The sequence below is a fragment of the Carassius auratus genome, chromosome 49, assembly GCF_003368295.1.
Source record: "Carassius auratus strain Wakin chromosome 49, ASM336829v1, whole genome shotgun sequence".
Classification (NCBI taxonomy): Eukaryota; Metazoa; Chordata; class Actinopteri; order Cypriniformes; family Cyprinidae; genus Carassius; species Carassius auratus.
The window spans coordinates 3,672,738-3,693,778 of NC_039291.1; the positions used below are offsets into that span (position 1 = coordinate 3,672,738).

At 37.6% G+C, this 21,041-nt stretch overlaps 1 pseudogene; it reads right to left on the reverse strand.

The window, feature by feature from the left end:
- LOC113065899 (phenylalanine--tRNA ligase, mitochondrial-like) overlaps positions 1-21,041 on the reverse strand; it is a 103,789-nt pseudogene that overhangs the window by 44,215 nt on the left and 38,533 nt on the right.

Sequence of the window (21,041 nt, forward strand, 5' to 3'; positions counted from 1 at the left end):
ATTGATCCAATCGAAGTTCACACTAGCCCCCAACTAATTTGCACAACCTCTTGCACATTTCCCCTCTTCAGTCAAGTATATCCAGAGGTCAACTGAGAATCATCATGTTAGTAAACAGGTGGTGTGAAATTGTAAATGAACAGTCCTTTTGATAAAACTACTAGTAGTGACACAACATATACTTTCATACATACTGTACATTATGAGTATGATATACATTTATAAACCATTTTCATGAATTATATAATACGAGATTACACACAATCAGTAGCTTCGTTTACATACACCCTACTAATCTGATCGTAATAGGACTACAGGCACAATCAGAATAAAAAAGTCACATATAAACACGTCAGTCAGATTGAATTTGCCAGATTTGACTAAAATTTTGATTGGATTGCAAGGAGTGGTTTATTCATTTTGTAATCCGATCGAGAGAACATGTAAACATTTGCTTGGATTGAAAACTGAAACTAGAAAGTTCTGTGTATGCGCAGTGGCGTAGAAATAGCGTAATGACGTATGACGCGCAGATTGAGCTGTTCTTCCTGGCGAATAAAGTGTCATAAATAAGTATCCTGTCATCATAAAACTCCCCTTTCACTAAGCATCTGTAAAGTAGAGCTCGACAACATTCCACCAGAGTCCTTGTTTAAGACTCTCATCAACAAAGGACTGGTTTTGGGTGTGGGAACGGTCACTTTTACTATTATTATTATTTTTTTTAAGTAAGCAGCACTGCACAACAGTTCATGTGCTGGTGGTTGCCTAATTAGAATCTGAAGTACATAAATATCATGTGTGTTTTTTTAAAAATAGCATGCGAAAAAAGCGTGAAACTCTGTATATTCATGCAGTGTGTGCATGTCACGGTAAATCCTATCAGAAGCTTGTGACATATGAATGTGCATATCAACCCGATCACTTTACTTAGCGTCCATGTAAACACTACATTCAGATTCGTCAATCAGAATGAATTAATTCGGATGAAAGCAAAGAGTGTCCATGTAAACGTACCTAGTGCGGGGTAAATACTTACAAATTGTATTACATTACTGATTACAAATTAAATGATGAAAATTGTAGTTGGTAACACATTAGGTAATGCATTTTGACTGCTTTTTGATTACCTTTAGTTTACTTTTGCTAAATTAATAAAAGACTATAAAACAGATGACCGAAGGGCCATGCTCACTTTCCCTTAGACACATTCAGTTCGGTAATAATGGACTCATTACAGTGAAAAGAAAACAGTAATCAATAATATTTTTTGCGTTTGGGATTGAAAGAGTTTCCTCCTGCCCAGGTGAAAGTCTTTAGCCACAGCGCAGCTCATTGATCTGACCTCAAGTGCTTTCAACACATTTCCCATTGTGTTTCCGCTTCTGTGTTACTGACAGCATACATGATACCACCTGATGTCTACATGTGGTCTGTGAAAGCTTGTCATATCTGATATGCATTCAGAAATACAGTCAATGCAGTTACAGTTCCATACATCCAAAAATACATTGAGGTGGGAATATATATACCTAACAAGTGTGTGGGTAGACAATTATCCACAGCAGATGGCCTCTGAAAGAAGGCACCTCATACAAAATCTCCAGAGAAAAAAATAATTTAAGCAAGAATGCATTAACCTTTCAGACCTCCCATGAGCTTGTTAAGAAATGTATATCCTTGCTAGTGTGACTTCAACTTTAAATGAGCATTCATTTTTAAAGGTGAAGTATGTAATGTTTTCAGCATTAAAGTATAATGTTAGCTGTGCACGTTTAATTCCCAGTGAAGTACTATTTTAGCATTGCATCACTCACTCACCAATGGGTGTTCTGCAGTGAATGGGTGCCAGTGAATGAAACTCCAAACAGCTGATAAAAATAATCCACAAGTAATCCAATCAACTAACACCGCTCCAATCCATTTATTAACATCTTGTGAAGACAAAAGCTGCGTGTTTGTAAGAAACAAAACCATCAAGGCGTTTTAACTTTAAATCACTGCTTCTGGATAAAATACCATAGAGTCCTTTTTTTTTTTTTTTTTTTTTTTTTTTTTATGTTGCTGAGATTCATCTTAGAAGAAACAAACTAATTTATATTTTGGGTGGCCTTATGGGTAGTATACATTTTAGCTAATTTCCATTTTGGTGAACTGTTCCTTTTAGGGAAAGGCAGTTTTTGTTTTTCTTTCTTTCTTTCTTTCTTTCGTTCTTTCTTTCTTTCGTTCTTTCTTTCTACATTGCTGATATGTCTTTGAGCTGATGCACTGTTAAAAAAAAAATAATAATAATATTTTTAACCATAAAATACTGTAACAACTTGTAAATTAGCTAACAGTAAATTCCCTTACTTGAACGGTGAAAAACTGTAAAGATCTAATGGAATATGTCATGTAATTTATTTTCTCATCTATTATGTACATTAGGGTTTATGTTGTAAATGTTATCTTATGTTGTTAAATCTGTTTATTGAAGATTTTTAATGTCGTGTGTTACCACATGGAGTTTTGTATTTGTGTATATGACACAAAGTTCCAATATTAAAGGGGGGGGGGGGGATGCTCGTTTTCACTCAATATCCTGTTAATCTTGAGTACCTATAGAGTAGTACTGCATCCTTCATAACTCCAAAAAGTCTTTAGTTTTATTATATTCATAAGAGAAAGATAGTCTGTACCGATTTTTCCCGGAAAAACAGGACCGGCTGGAGGCGTGACGTGTGGGCGGAGCTAAAGAATCACGAGCGGCAGTAGGCTTTTGCTTTGAGCGCGTTTGGAAGCTGTGACACCGTGAGGACAAAACCAACCAAAACAAACCATGGCTAACAGTCAGATTCAGCGTATATTTATGATCCAGAATCAGATCCAGAGGCTGAAATTGAACAAGAGCAGCATCAGCAGTCAGTCTCTATGTGGTATGTGCTGAAACTGTATATATTTGCTTAGCGGTTTTGGAAAATGACTAAGTTCCAAAAAAGATTCTACATGTGGGATTCTCTAAATCATCTTTGTTTTTATAGTGGTGTTCAGAGTATTATGAAGATAAAAATAGATGATTTAATACTATGAGTTTATTAAGTAATTTATTTACTTTGGCAGATATAAGTTTGATCTGTAAATCCTAGAATTTTGTTACAGTATTTTTTTATGGTCAAAATCTGGCAACCACAGCGGTGGTTTTATTGTTGTTGTTGTTTTTTTATACAGTATAGGTTTGGTTCAAGACTTACAAGTATTCACTGAATAATTGTTTAAAATGCCTTTAGAGAAAATGAATGGGAAAAATATCAAGGCTGCTGAAAAAGTGGCCAGTCACTGTCGCAGTCTATTTATGAACTGAGACAATAGTCTGGCAGCAAATGATGAAAGCCTCAGAAAGTCTTTGTTCCATCTGTCCTAGTATTCATCTCGTCTGACCTGAGGAAATGTGTGAGATATCTCTCTCTCTATCTCTCCCCACGGCGTCAAACACCAGCAGTACACTCAGAGTATTTCCAGCTCATCAGCTGAGTTTCGCTGTAGCAATGGCAATGTGTGGTTTTGACAGGTGGACTCTCTCCATCCTCTCTTTCCCTGTCTCTTTCCTTCAAAGTGATAAAGTGACAGCTACATTTAAACGGGTCCACTCTGACAGGACGGCAACTGGTTTCGAGCTGACTGCTTGTCTGGGACGACTCGCACCTGTTTCATCTGTGAGACTGCTGAATCCCAGGTAGCGTGACGACGGCACACCTGCACATGGGAAATTTCAACATTGCCACAGACTCTGGAGGCCTGAGTTGACGTCAAATCGGTATATGCAGGGTTATCTTAAAAAAAAAAAAAACACCACTTATTTCCTAAAGCATTTTGTTTATGCATTCAGACTGTGGTAAATCATGTCATTCCATCACACACAAAGCATGGCCAAAAGTATGTGGAGAACTCCAGATGTGATGCGCTTGCTGAATGCAGAATAGTCGAACTGAAAGGATTTTAGCACTGGGCTCTTTCCACTCTTTAGTCAGGAAAGCATTTTACTGGTGGAATCCAATAATAGTGCTGCGGTGACAGCAACATATTTGTCTGCAGGTATTTTGTAGCTGAATGATTGATTTTATGCACCTGTTAGTAATTTAGCTGAAACAGCTAATTGTGTTACTTAGATTAAGTGTCAACATATGTTTTGGCCCTATAGTGTATAATGATGAATAGAATATCTGATAAACATATATATCCAAAGTTTGGGCTTAAGTACAATTTTTTTTATGCTTCTGCTCACCAAGGCTGACTTTATTTGATCAAAAATAAAGTAATATTGTCAAAAAATATTACAATTTAAATGTAACTATTTACTATTGTAATATGTTGTACATTTAAATTATTCTTGTGATCGAAGCTGAATTTTCAACATCAATACTCCAGTCTTAAGAATCACATGATCCCTCAGAATATATAAATAGGAGAATAAATAATAAATGCATAATAATATTCATAATAGTTATAACAAAAATGCAACAACATTATTATTATTAATAATACAACAAACAAAATTATAAACACAACACTTTTGTTTTTGCCCCCATTTTTCATGAGGTGAATTCAAAGATCTAAGACTTTTTCTATGTATCGTTCCTGTAGCTCAAAATTGATAGAGCATTGCGTTAACAATGGTTGTGGGTTTGATTCCTAGGGAGTACATGTTAGGTAAAAAATGTTAGCCTGAATGCACTGTAAGTCACTTTTTTTCACAAATCTGTCTAAATCTGTGTTAGTGAGCACTTCTCTTTTGCTGAGACAATCCATCCATCTCACAGGTGTGACATATCAAGATGCTGATTAGACAGTCAGTATCTGGTGTGACCACCATTTGCCTCACGCAGTGCAACACATCTCCTTCACATAGAGTTGATCAGGTTGTTGATTGTGGCCTGTGGGATGTTGGTCCACTCCTCTTCAATGGCTGTGTGAAGTTGCTGGATATTGGCAGGAACTGGAACACTCTGTCATATACGCCTATCCAGAGCATCCCAAGCATGCTCAATGAGTGAGTATGCTCCAGTGAGTCTGCTGGCCATGCAAGAACTGGGATGTTTTCAGCTTCCAAGAATTGTTCCTTGCAACATCGTACCGTGCATTACATGTTGCAACATGAGGTGATGATCATGGATGAATGGCACAATAATGGGCCTCAGGATCTCGTCACGGTCTCTCTGTGCATTCAAAATGTCATCAATAAAATGGACCTGGGTTCGTTTGTTCATAACATACACCTGCCCATACCATAACCCCACCGCCACCATGGGCTACTGGATCCACAATGCTGACATCAGCAAAGAACTCACCCACATGACTCCATACACACTGTCTGCCATCTGCCTTGTACAGTGAGAACCGGGATTCATCCATGAAGAGAACACCTCTCCAAAGTGCCAGACACCATCGAATGTGAGTATTTGCCCACTCAAGTTGGTTACAACGATGAACTGCAGTCAGGTTGAGAACCCTATGAGGATGACTTGTATGCAGATAAGCTTCCCTGAGATGATGTCTGACAGTTTCTGCAGAAATCCTTTGGTTATGCAAACCAATTGTTTTTAGCAGCTGTCCAGGTGGCTGGTCTCAGATGATCTTGGAGGTGAAGAAGATGCAGGATGTGGAGGTCCTGGGCTGGTGTGGTTACATGTGGTCTGTGGTTGTGAGGCCAGTTGGATGTACTGCCAAATTCTCTGAAACTCCTTTGGACATGGCTTATGGTAGGGAAATGAACAGTTAATTCATGGGCAACAGCTCTGGTGGACATTCCTGCGGTCAGCTTGCCAATTGCACGCTCCCTCAAAACTTGCGAAATCTGTGGCATTGTGCTGTGTGATAAAACTGCACATTTTAGAGCTGCCTTTTATTGTGGCCAGCCTAAGGAACACCTGTGTAATAACCATGCTGTCTAATCAGCATCTTGATATGTCACACATGTGAGGTGGATGGATTATCTCAGCAAAGGAGAAGTGCTCACTAACGCAGATTTAGACAGATTTGTGAACAATATTTGAGAGAAATAGTAGTTCTGTTTACATAGGAAAATTTCTTAGATCTTTGAGTGCAGCTTATGAAAAATGGGGGCAAAAACAAAAGTGTTGCGTTTGTAATTTTGTTCAGTATAATAATAATAATAATATATTTTTTTCTTCACTGATCTGCAGTCCTACTATAGTGTTCACACGAACATTTAGCTTGATATTACACTTGAGCTTTGATGATAATTATATCCCACCGTATGATGAATGTGACTGACTTAAACATCTTATTTGTCTTTAATTTGCAAATGCATTATCATTATATTATTTTATCTTTCTCCATTAGCTGAGAAGCAAATGCTCTGCTAGCAGTTCCAAACAAACCAATCAGTTTGTAGTCATCACACAGAACAACAATCTGCACAGTGATGCATGGTTCTGACTGAATAAATGTGTATTTCGCAGAATTAAACATATTTATAGCTTTGACAGCCATAATGTACAGAACGGAGATAATGATTAGTAAGAAGAAAGGACCTTTCAGCTGAAAGAATGTTGACCTCTTCTTTATACAGAGCTTGATATTTCTTTTATGTTTTGTATAATAAGGCCATATTTTTTACACTACTGTAATTTGTAAAGTGATGAGCACTGCAAACACGGTCTCGTAGTAGTTACAGACACACAAGGGCCTGTGGGATTTGGCGGGACAGTGCCGTTTCCCACCGGTGACCTCCACTCTCAATTACACAGAGATTACCCAGCAGCCCCGGCCAAGACTTGTCAGCCTCTATAAATTTAGAGGCAGCACAATTATGCTCACTCCTGCCTGCTAACGCCATTAAACACTGCCTGCTCTCATACACACAGGACGAGTGAGTGGAGAGTTGATACAGACGTCAGAGAAAGACAGACACAGACAGATACAGATGCAGCCTTGCTCACACTGCTGCTCAAGAACAACCAATTTGTTCTCCTACATCTGACGAAATCATCGCTCTGCTACGGAAAAACACTCCTGGGTTCATGGCTTATGGTTAGATAATTGATATTTTACCATTCATTTTACCATTAATGTGTCTGTAGCATTTCTCGGATATATTTTTCATTGACTCACCTTTTGTTTTTTGTTAATACATTTTCCTGGTGTTCACAATTATCAGTATCAGTTTTCATAATCTTCCATCAAAATATAATGACGTTTTCCACTCTGAAATGGGTTTTCTATTCTGCTGATGTAACCGAGGGAAAGATGATATTATCCTAACCTTTTCTCACCCAAAACATCCATTCAAATCCTGATGAATAAAATCAATTCATTTTTTTTTTTTTTTTTTTTTTTTTTATTAGGGCTGTCGGTCGATTTTAATCTTATTATAATCTTGTATCTCATTTAATTTTTAAAACTATTATGTTAAATGAGTATATACTGAATATAAACACACACACACACACACACATGTTTGTTTTTGTGTAAAGTGTGTTCATCCCATAGGCATAATGGTTTTTATACTGTACAAACTGTATATTCTATCGCCCTTCACCAACCCTACCCCTACCCCTAACCCTCACAGGAAACTTTGTGCATTTTTACTTTCACAAAAAAAAAAAAAAACTAATTCTGCATGATTTATAAGCGTTTTGAAAAATGGGGACATGGGTTATGTCCTCATAAGTCACCCTCTCCTTGTGATACCTGTGTCATACCCATGTCATTATACAGAGTTGTGTCCTGATATGTCACAAAAAACATGCCCACACACACACACGCATAATCTTACATTTTAATTAATTTATTAAATATTTATACATATTGTATAATTTAATTTTTTTTTTTTTTTTACAAAATTATATTCATTGAGATGCTATCTATTAAGAATAATAATTTATTATATATTAATACATATTTTGTAATTTATGTGAATTAAAAATAAAAACAAAATAAATGTTAAATTCATCAAGTGCCATCTTTGGCTCAGATCAATAAAAACTCAGCTTTTATGGGTACGGTGTAGACTCACACAGAATCTGGCAAACACTCATAGCTGATAGTATAATGTGTATTTACATCAATTTTATTGACCAATCAGCCTCCAGGAGCAGAAATATCTGCTTTGTGAGTCACATTATTGTGAATGCTGTTTCATGTTGACTATCAGTGTATGGATTATGTAATAAAACATTTGCCCACGATAGCACAGCACATAAAATCAGTTCTCTAAAATGCTAATCGCAGCATAGTGATGCAGTATGTGGTGTGATCTCTGTTTTTTGTTCATCACTGATTGCTCCATGAACAAATCTGCTGTAAAGCGGCGTTTAATTAACCCCACAGCTGAGCGACTAGACCTCTTAAAGTCCTCATCTCAGTCCGACCGCCGAGTTAAAGCTGACAAAACAGCAGTCAAAGTGAAGTGAGTCAGCCTGTGATTCATTCATCTCTCCTTGCTTTGGCTGAGCATCAGTGTTCATAATGAGAACGCCCAGGAGTGAGGAGAGTGAGTCAGGCCTGAGAGTGAGCAGTTGTAAAATTTGTATACTGCAGTGTAATGCCTCTCTTTGGAGGAAATGTCAAGACATTTACAGGGCTCATCTGTAAGGACTTTTTCTTTTACTGTAGATCCGATTTTTAGATTTGTATTGGCCTCACCACCAAATGATACATTGCTGATTAATAAAATGCATCATTTAAATATTTTGTCATAAAGTGGAGGTTTTTTTTTTTCTGTCACAGTAAATGACAGTTGCATGAACTCACTCAAAGTCCCTCACACTGATCCTCACACCGTATTTATTGTTCAAACCGGATTTATAGCTCAGCTGTCTGGTCTAATTACACAAAACACCATAAACGCATTACTTCCACAGCAGCATAGCAGTTTAAATGATTAATTTATGTAAAAATGAAAATTCTGTCTTTATTTACTCACACTAATATCGGAACAAAGCTGTATGACTTTATTAACTGCAAAATGGATTTCATTTGTGTAGGAAAATTAACAGATATTCTTTAGCATTTTTTTTCTCATTTGACAATGGCAGTCACTCATTTTGAAAGATTTGTTTTTAAGAAGTTCATTTGATTGATATTTACTCAATTCTAAACATTGTTTTGTTTAATTATTAATACTGTTGTTTAATCTATTGCCATTATTTTAATGAATACATACACTGTATAGGTTGTACAGCTAATTCTTATAGGGAAAAAAAATGTTAATTTGAGTATATATTTCTTTACAGAATTTTTTGTTATGTGGAACTAACCCTTAAATCTTCATTATTCTTGAAAAGACATTAATCTACTTTATTTAATATTTATTATTTCATAATTTATTGCAATTCCATATCTTTTCATTTTATCCTAATCCAGTTTTTCCCTCCCCTCTGTAATTTTCTCCCTTCAACAGATTCAACACTTTTATGAATCTTGTCCATTTTTTTCCTCACTTTATTCCAAAATAGATTCAGTCTCTGGCTGGACACTTTCCAGAACTCTAATATGCTTTATTTCAAGGCTTATTTCATATTTTGAAAACAGCTACTTATGCTTGACGGTCAAGTGCGGTCATTAAAATAGGAATCCGCATGATTGGGAATTTTGCATGAGGGGAAAAAAATCCCCATGTGGTTTTGCAATCAGTTTGAGTTGGTCTTGTGGCTTTACTTTGACGTCCATCAGAAATCTGCTTGGTTTGAAAGTGTCTTTTGTGTGAGTTGTGCTTCAGTCATCACCACATTACTGACAGCAGATATGAGCCATGGGCCAAATTTTGCTAATATGACCGCACATTAAGCATGATGCTGAATGGGCTTTATATTCTTCTAAAAGTTTTCAGATTTCTTCACAAGGCTTCTGTTGCAAACTCCAGGAAAGTCTTCAGATTTCTCAGAAGTGTCATTCCCTCTGGTCACTGTCCCAAAGCGACTGAATCTGTGAACTTCAGATCAGACTGATATTGTCTGGAGAGTTTCTGGCATGCCAGCCTTCGACCTGCAACTCTTACTGGCCTCCTGGTCACTTCTTTGACAACCGCTGTTCTGGCTCAGTTATTCTAATTTGATTGGATGGTGTCTGGGTCAAGAAGGTTTATATAAACTAGAGAAACTACAGTATCTGTTAGCATTCCCATTCATCTCAATTGCTGCTTATGTGGCATCTGACAGTTTTTACTTCATTGAGCTACTGCAACTTGGCTGAGTGCAGCTAAAGTTTGATGAAAAATTACAAAGAAAACACATATATTTAGAACATTCATCAGTGAGTCACTGCACAATAATAGTAACCTGTTTTTGCTTGTTTTTAGTTTCTATTTCTTGAAACTGTAATTTTATATAATATATATATATATATATATAATTCTGGCTTTATTTAATTTCACCTGTGACTTAAAATTTTACAATTGCGACTTTATTTATTGTATTTTATATTTATATATCGTTATTTATTCAAATTAATTTCTTCTGTGATTTTAAATCTTACAAATTATGATATTATTTCTTGTAACTGTGACTTTATATTTCACAACTCCAACTTTATTTCTTATAATTGTTGCTTAATATCTTCCAACTGTGACTTTACATCTTAATCTACTTATGATCTCACACTTGTGAGACGGATTTCTTATTTTTATACCTCACAAATCTAATTTTATCTTCATATCTTTTCAAATGCGCTTCTACTCCTCGTTCCCTGGTCTTATTGTGCTATGACTCTTGGGTGTGAGAAAAAAAAAAAAAGTTGAAATGTGCTTAAATTTGAGACAAGAATACAATTATTAATGTGTTGCATATATAGGCCTAAATGCAACATTTATTCAAATATAACTTAACATTTGAAATCATCATCTCTTTTTTAACATTATTCACTCTACAGGTGTAAGATATAAATGTGCCAGTATGTGTGTGTATGAGCGTAAGCATGATTGTGAGGTGTAATGTGATGCATAGCATCTTCCTCTCCACAGTTTTGCATCGTCAACAACACCCCATTATTCATAAGGTTATAGATGATGTTCTCTGAGCCATGGGCCATTAAATACACTCTGCTCTCTCTCTTTCTCTCTCTCACACACTCACACACACACACACACACACACACCCTCTCTCTCTCCTGTGTTTCCTGCACTGTGGCTCATTTATGGTGGCAGACATTACCATGCTGGCTTGTAGCACTTTCCGGAAGGATCACCCCCGGGCTTCCGACAAAGAGGGCAGATTTTTAACAAGTCTAGCTCTTCTAGAAGCCTGCTGATGAGGACAGCCATTTGCTAGCAATACCTCCCTTACACCTATCACTGTCTCCCAACCTGACCGGCCGAGCTTAGCTGCAACTGCAGTCACGTACATTCACACTCTTTGACACCGATCTTCTCTCCCTCCCTCACGCTCTGTCGTTCAGCCAGAAAAACCCTTTTTTTTTAAACAACTGGATTCCATTATTTCCATTGTAAGAAGAGTGTAGCAAGTGTAGACAGATTTTCATCAAGAGTTCACGTGAAAGAAACTTCCAGTAAAAATAAAAATAGAATGAAGAACCCATTTGAATATAAAAATGCATATATAGTTATTATTTATTGGTTTTATATGTTATATAGTTTTATATATATTTATATATTCCAAAAAAGTTCGGACACTACAAATTGTGAGTAAAAAAATAATGGAATAATTTACAAATATCATAAACTTATATTTTATTCATGATAGAATATAGATAACATATCAAATGTTGAAAGTAAGACATTTTGAAATGTCATGACAAATATTGGCTCATTTTGGATTTCATGAGAGCTACACATTCCAAAAATGTTGGGACAAGTAACAATAAGAGCCGGAAAAGTTGAATGTACCTATAAAGAACAGCTGGAGGACCAATTTGCAATGCATTAGGTCAATTGGGAACATGATTGGGTATAAAAGAGCCTCTCAGAGTAGCAGTCTATCTCAGAAGTCAAGATGGGCAGAGGATCACCAATTCCCCCAATGCTGCGGAGAAAAATAGTTGAGCAAAATCAGAAAGGAGTTTCTCAGAGAAAAATAGCAGAGTTTGAAGTTATCATCATCTACAGTGCATAATATCATCCAAAGATTCAAAGAATCTGGAACAATCTCTGTGAGTAAGGGTCAAGGCCAGAAAACCATACTGGATGCCCGTGATCTTCGGCCCTTAGACAGCACTGCATCACATACAGGAATGATAGTGTAATGGTCCAGAAGGAATGATAGTGTAATGGTCCAGAAGCGCAGGTGTTTTCTCTGGGTGAAGGCTCATTTAAAATGGACTGTGGCAAAGTGGAAAACTGTTCTGTGGTCAGAAGAATCAAAATTTGAAGTTCTTTTTGGGAAAATTTGACACCGTGTAATCCAAACTAAAGAGGACAAGGACAAGCCAAGTTGTTATCCGCGCTCAGTTCAGAAGCATTTCTGATGGTATGGGGTTGCATGAGTGTGTGGCATGGGCAGCTAACACATCTGTAAAGGCACCATCAATGCGGAAAGGTATATCCAAGTTCTAGAACAACATATGCTCCCATCCAGATGTCGTCTCTTTCAGGGAAGACCTTGCATTTTCCAACATGACAATGCCAGACCACATACTGAATCAATTACAACATCATGGCTGTGTAGAAGAAGGATCCGGGTACTGAAATGACCAGCCTGCAGTCCAGATCTTTCACCCATAGAAAACATTTGGTGCATCACAAAGAGGAAGATGTGACAAAGAAGACCTAAGACAGTTGAGCAACTAGAAGCCTGTATTAGACAAGAATGGGGCAACATTCCTATTCCTAAACTTGAGACACTTGTCTCCTCAGTCCCCAGACGTTTGCAGACTGTTATAAAAAGAAGAGGGGATGACACACAGTGGTAAACATGGTCTTGTCCCAACTTTTTTGAGATGTTTTGATACCATGAAATTTTAAATCAACTTATTTTTCCCTGACAATTATACATTTTCTCAGTTTAAACATTTGATATATCATCTATACACACAAACACACACACACACACACACACATGTATATTGATATAATATTTTAGTAGTATATAATCTGACACACACATTTATGTATAAACTAACATACCTAGCTATTACTTTTAGCAGTGCTAAGATGAAAATCTCTCAATCGCACACACCTTTTCAGCTTGACAGCAAAACAAATGTTGATCAAGCATGACATAAATCCTGATGAAGCATTTTTGATTTGATGCTTCCAAAATATAAATACACAACCACGAGGGCCTCAGAAAGCTAGTCTCGTCATTGCAGCCGATGCTGATGCTCTCAAATGTGATACTACTACAGGTGGCGTCACATATCCCATAATCAAACCTCACAATAACCCACCAGCCAGCAGAACATATACATATATCAGCACTGTATCACACCACAGAGAGTGTAAATCAGAGAGTGCTTTGAAGAGCTCAGTCGAGCTAAATCCGGCAGTTCTCCATCAGGTCTCCTGTCCACAGCTGTCAGATATATTGACAGCCCTGTCAACTTTCCAAATTAATTCTGCTTGTTTACACCTGACAGCGTTACGTGCCAATAAATGCAGATTTGTGTTGGATTATAGTGGCCATCTGGTTAGATTTGTTATTGATGTCAGACAAACAAATCCACGGTGAAAGAGAGTAAAGGAGCGAGAGCGTGACTTTTACTCTCTTAGTTCTTAGTCTAAAATTAAATTAACAGAAAAATGTTATTTATAGCTTTTTTTAGTTTTTTATACGTTTTTATTACCTGTTTAGCTCAATTGCACATCTTTAAAAATACAGTATATATTGTATTTTATAATGTGCAAATTTTCCTCTTTATTTATTAGTATATTTTTTTTCATAATTTGCATACGGTTAACTTAAAATATCTTTGCTATCCATAATATTATCTTTTTTTTTTTTTTTCTCTTCAAAGATCAAGCACCGTGTACAAGCCAAAACAGTCTAAAACAGATCTAAACAAATCTTTGGGTATATTCTGATGTGAGACGACAATAACAGATTGTTTTTATGGATCGTGGACTCGTATTTTAAACACACAGCTTTTCGGTTTACAAGACATTTACAGAAGGACTTGGGTGCTGTGAATTACTTGTGGATTACTGTATGTTTTAATCCGCTGTTTGGACTCTCATTCTGACGGCACCCATTCACTGCAGAGGATCCATTGGTGAGCAAGTGATGTAATGCTACATTTGAATAAATAGCAGCCTGAATAAACAATTTCTGTCATGCCATCAATGCACACAATTGAACTGAAAGAGACCAAGAGCATTTCTTTACTCAACATTTGCATTGCCTCCTTGTCCTCTCAATACTGAAAGCTCCCAGTGATATTTTAATTCTTTAAATATACTGCTGCACAGTTGGAAAAGATCACGATTTGAATGTCAGGTGCTACAAATCATCAGAAATCTTTATTGCTGGACAGCTTCCATGCAATACCTTGACATTTCTGAGGGATATAGACATCTATCATATAATGGACGAATAAAGTTCAATGTGAATGTGGCATTTGGCCCTTTTTAACATTCAGAAGACTATTTCACTGCACATATTCTTATAAAAATGTAACTTGCCTCTTCTTTAACAGTCTCAGTTAAAACATTAATATTGTATTTGTTATGAGGCCAACACAGCCTTGAAAAACTTCGACAAACATGTTTCCATTAACATTTTTGGAAACAGAATAAATGATAGACACACCTGAATCTTTCAAACTATCTCAAGCAGAGGATGTGTGTATCACAAATATATTTAATTAAAACACGCTGCTGTATCTCAGCTTACTGTACATGACTTCCCACCTTTGGGTTTTACATTTCAGTCGTTTTTCAGTAAAAGCTTCCATACAAACAATAAATACTGCAACAAATAGCATGTAGAATTTACCTACTGTCAGCAGATATAGCTTTGAATTACAGCACAAATAAATTATGTGCTGATGAATACACTGGGATGTTCAAAGGTGTATTGGGTTATGCAATGATTTTGCTCTTTTGGTTTCATTCGTTGCCTTCGCTCACATGGCAATATAGAGCAAAATAATTTTAGTAGCGCTCGCTAAGGCAAACATCACTATAGAAGTTTAGAAGTTTGCAAAGCAAAAGTATTAAGAAATTTACTGGATGATTAATGGACTAGTCAACCATCCTGACCCAACCCTTATAACTGAAAGTCCACTGAAAACCACACACAGCACCCTAGCATGTGTTTAAATGTTAAGAAATTGCATTGTCCCGTCCCAAGCTACATTATTACATTTGTAGGAACATGCATTAATTACACCTTCAGAAAGGTAACAGGGTTGTGTAACGTCTGTTTTGGCTTTTGTTTCATGTTTTGGCTTTTGTTTCTTGTTCACCATTTTCATGTCTCTTATTTTGTAGTTTGTTTCATGCTGTTTGTGTCATGCTTCCCTTGCCCTCATGTATCTCTGTCTTGTGTATGTGTCATGTTCTCATTGGTTGTCTTGTCATGTGATTTATCAGTTCTGGTAGTTCATTGGTTGTTTTAGTCATGTGCCTTGTTCCCCATTGGTTTGTTCTGTTTATTGTTTGGATGTTTGGATTATGCACCGCTGTAAATAAACTGCACTTGGGTTCATCTATGCTCGCCTTCAGTGGACTGATTGTTACAGAATACACGACCGAACCATGAACCCAGCAGTTGCCCTCCTTGGCCTACGCCAGGGGACTCGTCCCATTGAGGATTATGTGGAGGATTTCTGTTCTTCGTGCCACTTAGTGGACTTCAATGATGTGGCCCTCAAAGACATTTTCCGTTTTGGACTCACAAAGGAAATCTCTTTGTTAATGCCACGACACATACCTCACTGGACTCTGACTAGCTATCTTGACTTTGCACTCCGGTTGAGTGGTTCCTCATTTACTGTGGGGATTGCGGATGAGAGACCCTGCTATCCTTCAGTACCTACCACACCGGAGCATTGTGATGTCCCGCCTGTCATGCCTGCCAAACCACAGCCGATTCACGTCATGCCCGCCACGCCTGAGCCCCCGGCCGAGATGGCCGCCACGCCTGAGCCCCCGGCCGAGATGGCCGCCACGCCTGAGCCCCCGGCCGAGATGGCCGCCACGCCCGAGTCCCCGGCCGAGATGGTCGTGTATTAACGTATGTAACCTGCTGTCGGTGAGTCTAGTCTGTTCATGCCACGTCAAGTCTGTTTCTGTCAAGTCAAGTCAAGTCTCTGTTTATTGTTTGGATGTTTGGATTATGCACCACTGTAAATAAACTGCACTTGGGTTCATCTATGCTCGCCTTCAGTGGACTGATTGTTACAGGTTGATGGTAAAATAGTAGACCATTTTACAATTTACACAATGCCTTGTGTTCAAGGTTGTGAAACTATAAAGTACTTTCTAGAAAGAGAATTTAGCGCTTATTGCTTATTCACGTTTAAATGATCAGTTATTTACTATACAAAATGATGGCAACAGAACAGATTGACAGTAACAGTATTGCCATTTTGCTGCTTAATTTGTAAGGTGTGAAAATATTAAGTACTTTTTGAAAAGGGAATTTAATGCTGACATTTTCATTCAGTTCACTTTTATATTATCTGTTGTTTATTTGACAAAAAACAGGGAAAAAGGGTGGACCGTTTAAATGGACATTACAAATGTTATTATCAAGGTGTGAAACTATTAAGTCCTTTTTGGAAAATAGAATTTAATGATATTGAACGTTATCACTGTTCACTGTTAGGTTATCAGCTGTTTACTGTTTACTTTAAAAAATGATGGTAACAGGGTTAATGGTAACTTCACTTCCTGAAAATAAATAAATAAATAAATAAATAAAAATTGATGATGCCATTATGAGAAATCCATAATGATATGATTGATTTATCTTAAATTATTATATCTGCTATTTATGCTAAGGGGAAAAAATGCACCCGCACGATAAAAATTAGAGGGCGGCGTGTTTAGGAAACACACAGTTGGATTCTTGGATATGCCCTGTTTTGCAAAATGAGAAACCACTCAAATTTATGTGAGTCACATATAAAAATCGAGTCATTTTTGAAGGAAAGCCCTGCTGTGTTAGTGTCATAAGTAAAACAGCGAGCACAAAGGAAAAGCATTAGGTTTCAGATGGCTCTTTGAGGGCACGTCTGATGCCAGAATCTTCCTCACCACACTGAAGAAGAGCATGATGGGAGACATGCTGCCAATCTCATCATATTACCAGCTCTCAAAACAGCCAGAGTCAGCAGTAAATTGATTAGGAAATTGATTAGGACAATATTGTGAATGTGACATTTCTGACGGACGGAGATGGTTGGAGGCTAGATGAGCTGTGATTGGCTGTCCTCTCACTGTAATTAGTGATTGGAAGTTGGTGAACAGGTTAAAGTATTGATGTCTCTCTTGCCCTTTCCCTTTCACTTACCCTCTCTCTCTCTCTCTCTCTCTCTCTCTCTCTCTCTCTCTCTCTCTCTCTCTTTCACTCTGGTTGTAGAAAGTATGAAGCAGAGCTCACAGGCATTGACGCAACTGCAGCAAAATGATCATAAAGAGGAAATTAGCTGCAGGACACACACACACACACACAATACATTACGGCTACTTAGAAAAGTACTTCTGCAGCTACGATACACGTATACTGTGAAAAAACACAAACTATTCTAGAAATTATTCAACTAAAATATTTGGTTTCGAAGAAACATGTGCACAAACATAGATCTGGCCTGAATCAAATTAGAAAAAGAGGAAAAACACCAATCTCTTTCAATTTCTAACTGCCCTATGGGCTATTACACCCCTGCAGCACCTCATGATGTCATCTTGTCTACGGATGTCATTAGGAGAAGGGGAGGGAAAAGGTTGCTATTTAAAAAAAGATTAAGAACAGGGACAGAGATTAATGTTTGCGGCTCTTTTTACGCACTGCAGGTCCTCGTTGTATCATTTAACACACACACATACAGTACAGTCTTTTCCAGTAGAGGGGACTTGGGACAGTCAGACCGCTGTGCCCGCAGGTGAACTTCTCATCCTCTTTAAACATTAATTATTGATGTCACAGGGCGAGGAAACAGGAAAAGGGCAATCAGAGCACAGCCTCTGCAGTCCACAAAAGCAGACCTGCTCAGGAATAGTTGTGTGTGATCAAGTGGATCATTCTGTGGTTTGTGAATGGATACTGGAAGAGAGAGATAATGAGTTTGAAGAGCCTGACAAACACGGGCCAACGTGAAATGGAGCCTAATAGTGGAGAGTTCAAAACTGTGCCATTAGGCATCGTTGACCTCTGCTCCTCCGTCAATAGATGAACGCCGCACTGCCAACAACCCCGCGCAATAACATTAGTGTGCTCTCCCGCGAAAGCCATTAGCTCTCAGAATGATGGCAAAGACTGACAAATACAAATGAACAAAATGAATGACAGAACACAGCAACTTCCTAAAATCTTCATGTTGTATTAACAGCTGCAATAAAATAAAAAAATCAATACAATAAATTAGCATCCATTCTGTGATGAGGAATAGACTTTTGGACACATTCAATAATGTAATTAAATCTAACTCTACTGTATGTTGGCATTTTAACTCATAATTTAACTCATTTTCTGAATTGATAATTTAGGAAAAAGCATTGTTTAAATAAATAAATAAACATTGTTTTAAAGCTTTTTTTTTAATATCTTTTACTGAAATAAAGTAAAAGTCGTTTATTTATTTATTTATTTATTTATCTTTTAATAGTACATTTCACAGTAAATAAAATATTTTTATATATTTTTCATATTTGGTGTTGTGCTACTGGCATGCTTATCTAGTGATGGGTTCAGGTTCTGCATCTGACACTATGGACTTCTTACTTTGGATGTGTGAACTTGTCCTCCACTGTGACCTTATCCACTAGGTCTTGCGCACCAGGTCATAGAAGTCATTTTCTGTGTAACCTTTGGCCGGCAGCCAAGAAATGTCACTGAAGAGCGGTGGGTACTTACTGAGAGGCTACGAAAAAGAAGAGAAGAAGAAATCCATTTGTACACAAGACATCAATGCACGTAAAAATGGATGTATATATATATATATATATATATATATATATATATATATATATATATATGTGTGTGTGTGTGTGTGTGTGTGTGTGTGTGTGTGTGTGTGTGTGTGTGTGTGTGTGTGTGTGTGTGTGTTTTATGATGCTTATTCAAATACCTCACTATGTCAAGCACTCAGCACACACACTCAAAACACACCAAAACACACACACATACACACACACAGGAGGATGTTGGTGTGAGCAAGGTGTCTCTTCAGCCGGAGGTTAAATCTACAGTCACACCCTGAGGCCATCATACCTACAAGGGCTGGTATCCTCACAACAGCAGGCATCTCCTGGCCTTCAGAAAACCTTGAACACTCATGAAATACTGGTGCTGCAGAAGCAACAGAAAAGCTGTGTGGTAAAATATGATCAGCTACCTCAAACCAACCTCCTTTTTTCCAAGAGTATGAAGCAAAAACGTAGAATATATAGAGTATAAAAACCATATAATTGAATATTTGAATAGAGTAAAGGCCGTTTGGTTAACAGTCTATTCAGCAGTCTATTTGGTTAGTGGTAGTAGTATGCTAATTTAGTAAAAAAAAAAAAAAATACATTTAAAGTTTAATTTCACAATCTATAGTATTATATATTGTATTAGATATATAACGCAATTTAAAAAAGACACTAATTAATGTATTTTTTAAGCCAATAGAATAGGTTTGGGGTGCTCATGACACAGCAATTTCATATACCGCATAAATACACTCAATGCTGTGCGTCATATTGATTGTATCAGTTAAGGGGATTTTTTTCCTCAGCTGAAAATGCATTTTCATCCAGGCTAAGGTTCTCCTGCTCTTAAAAAGGCACCAAGCTGATTTTCATTGTTCAGGCTGGTCTGGTTTGGTGGTTTTAGAAAGCTTTTAGAAACTTGTCAGCTGATCAGGGGTGTGTCTCTTCTAGAACAACAGTATGATGCATGATTGGAGAAATTAACTAGCTAGTCATGACTGTGTCCTGAAACTGTAGTAATGTATATCATTAACTGTTGTTAATGTTGTCCACTGAAGATTAAATAATCTATTGTGACTAATGAAAATTGCATATCCGTTTGCTGTTTAAATGGGACTTATTATGCTTTTTCACTTTTTACATTTTTGTCAGTGTGTATGTTTGGGCATAAAAAAAGATCTACAAAGTTACATCGGCGACACTTTAACTTACACTTGATTGTAAGATAGCACAACTAAACAGACTTACTTTGTGATAACTCTTTATCAATACAACATAATTCAGAAGTGGGGAATGAAGCACAAGATAATTGAGTGACTTACCAATACAACCCAATAAATGTCTCGGTTACGTATGGAAAACCTTGTTCCCTGAAGGAGGGAATGGAGATGCCATGTCGGTGACATCGGTTTCGATAGACCAATCTACCAATACAGTGGGCCATCCTCTGCATAGAGACGGCATTCCCCTTCTGTTGGCCTTCATAACAGACAAAGAGCTGGTCTGAGGTCCTGAAGCTTTATGTCCAGTCGATGTAGCATCTCAATGCTCGCACAGGACAGATGAAAGCCAGGGCTGGGTCTGCCTCCTCCAGGGGCAGCGCTTGCAGGTTCACGACTTGGTCTTTGATGGGTGTAGTGGGAACCTTGGGCACGTAGCCGGGCCGGGGCATCAGGATTACCTGGAGTCAGCCGGCCCAAACTCTAGGCACAAATTGTCGACCGAAAATGCATGCAGGTCTCCAACCCTCTTAATGGAGGCCAGCGCAAGCAGGAGTTTTCAATGAAAAAAACTTTAGCTCAACTGAATGCAAAGGCTCAAATGGGCCCTGTTGTAGTGATTTAAGCACTAGAGTCAGGTCCCGCATCTACAGGGGTCCTCTCAGCGAGAAGAACACCACTCGACGAAAAGGTTCCACTTCAAGGCATAAGCGTGTGTCGTAGACTGTGCTCTTGCCGAAGTGATGGTGTCCACTACCTCCTTGGATAGGTAACCTCGAACCTCCGCATCCCAT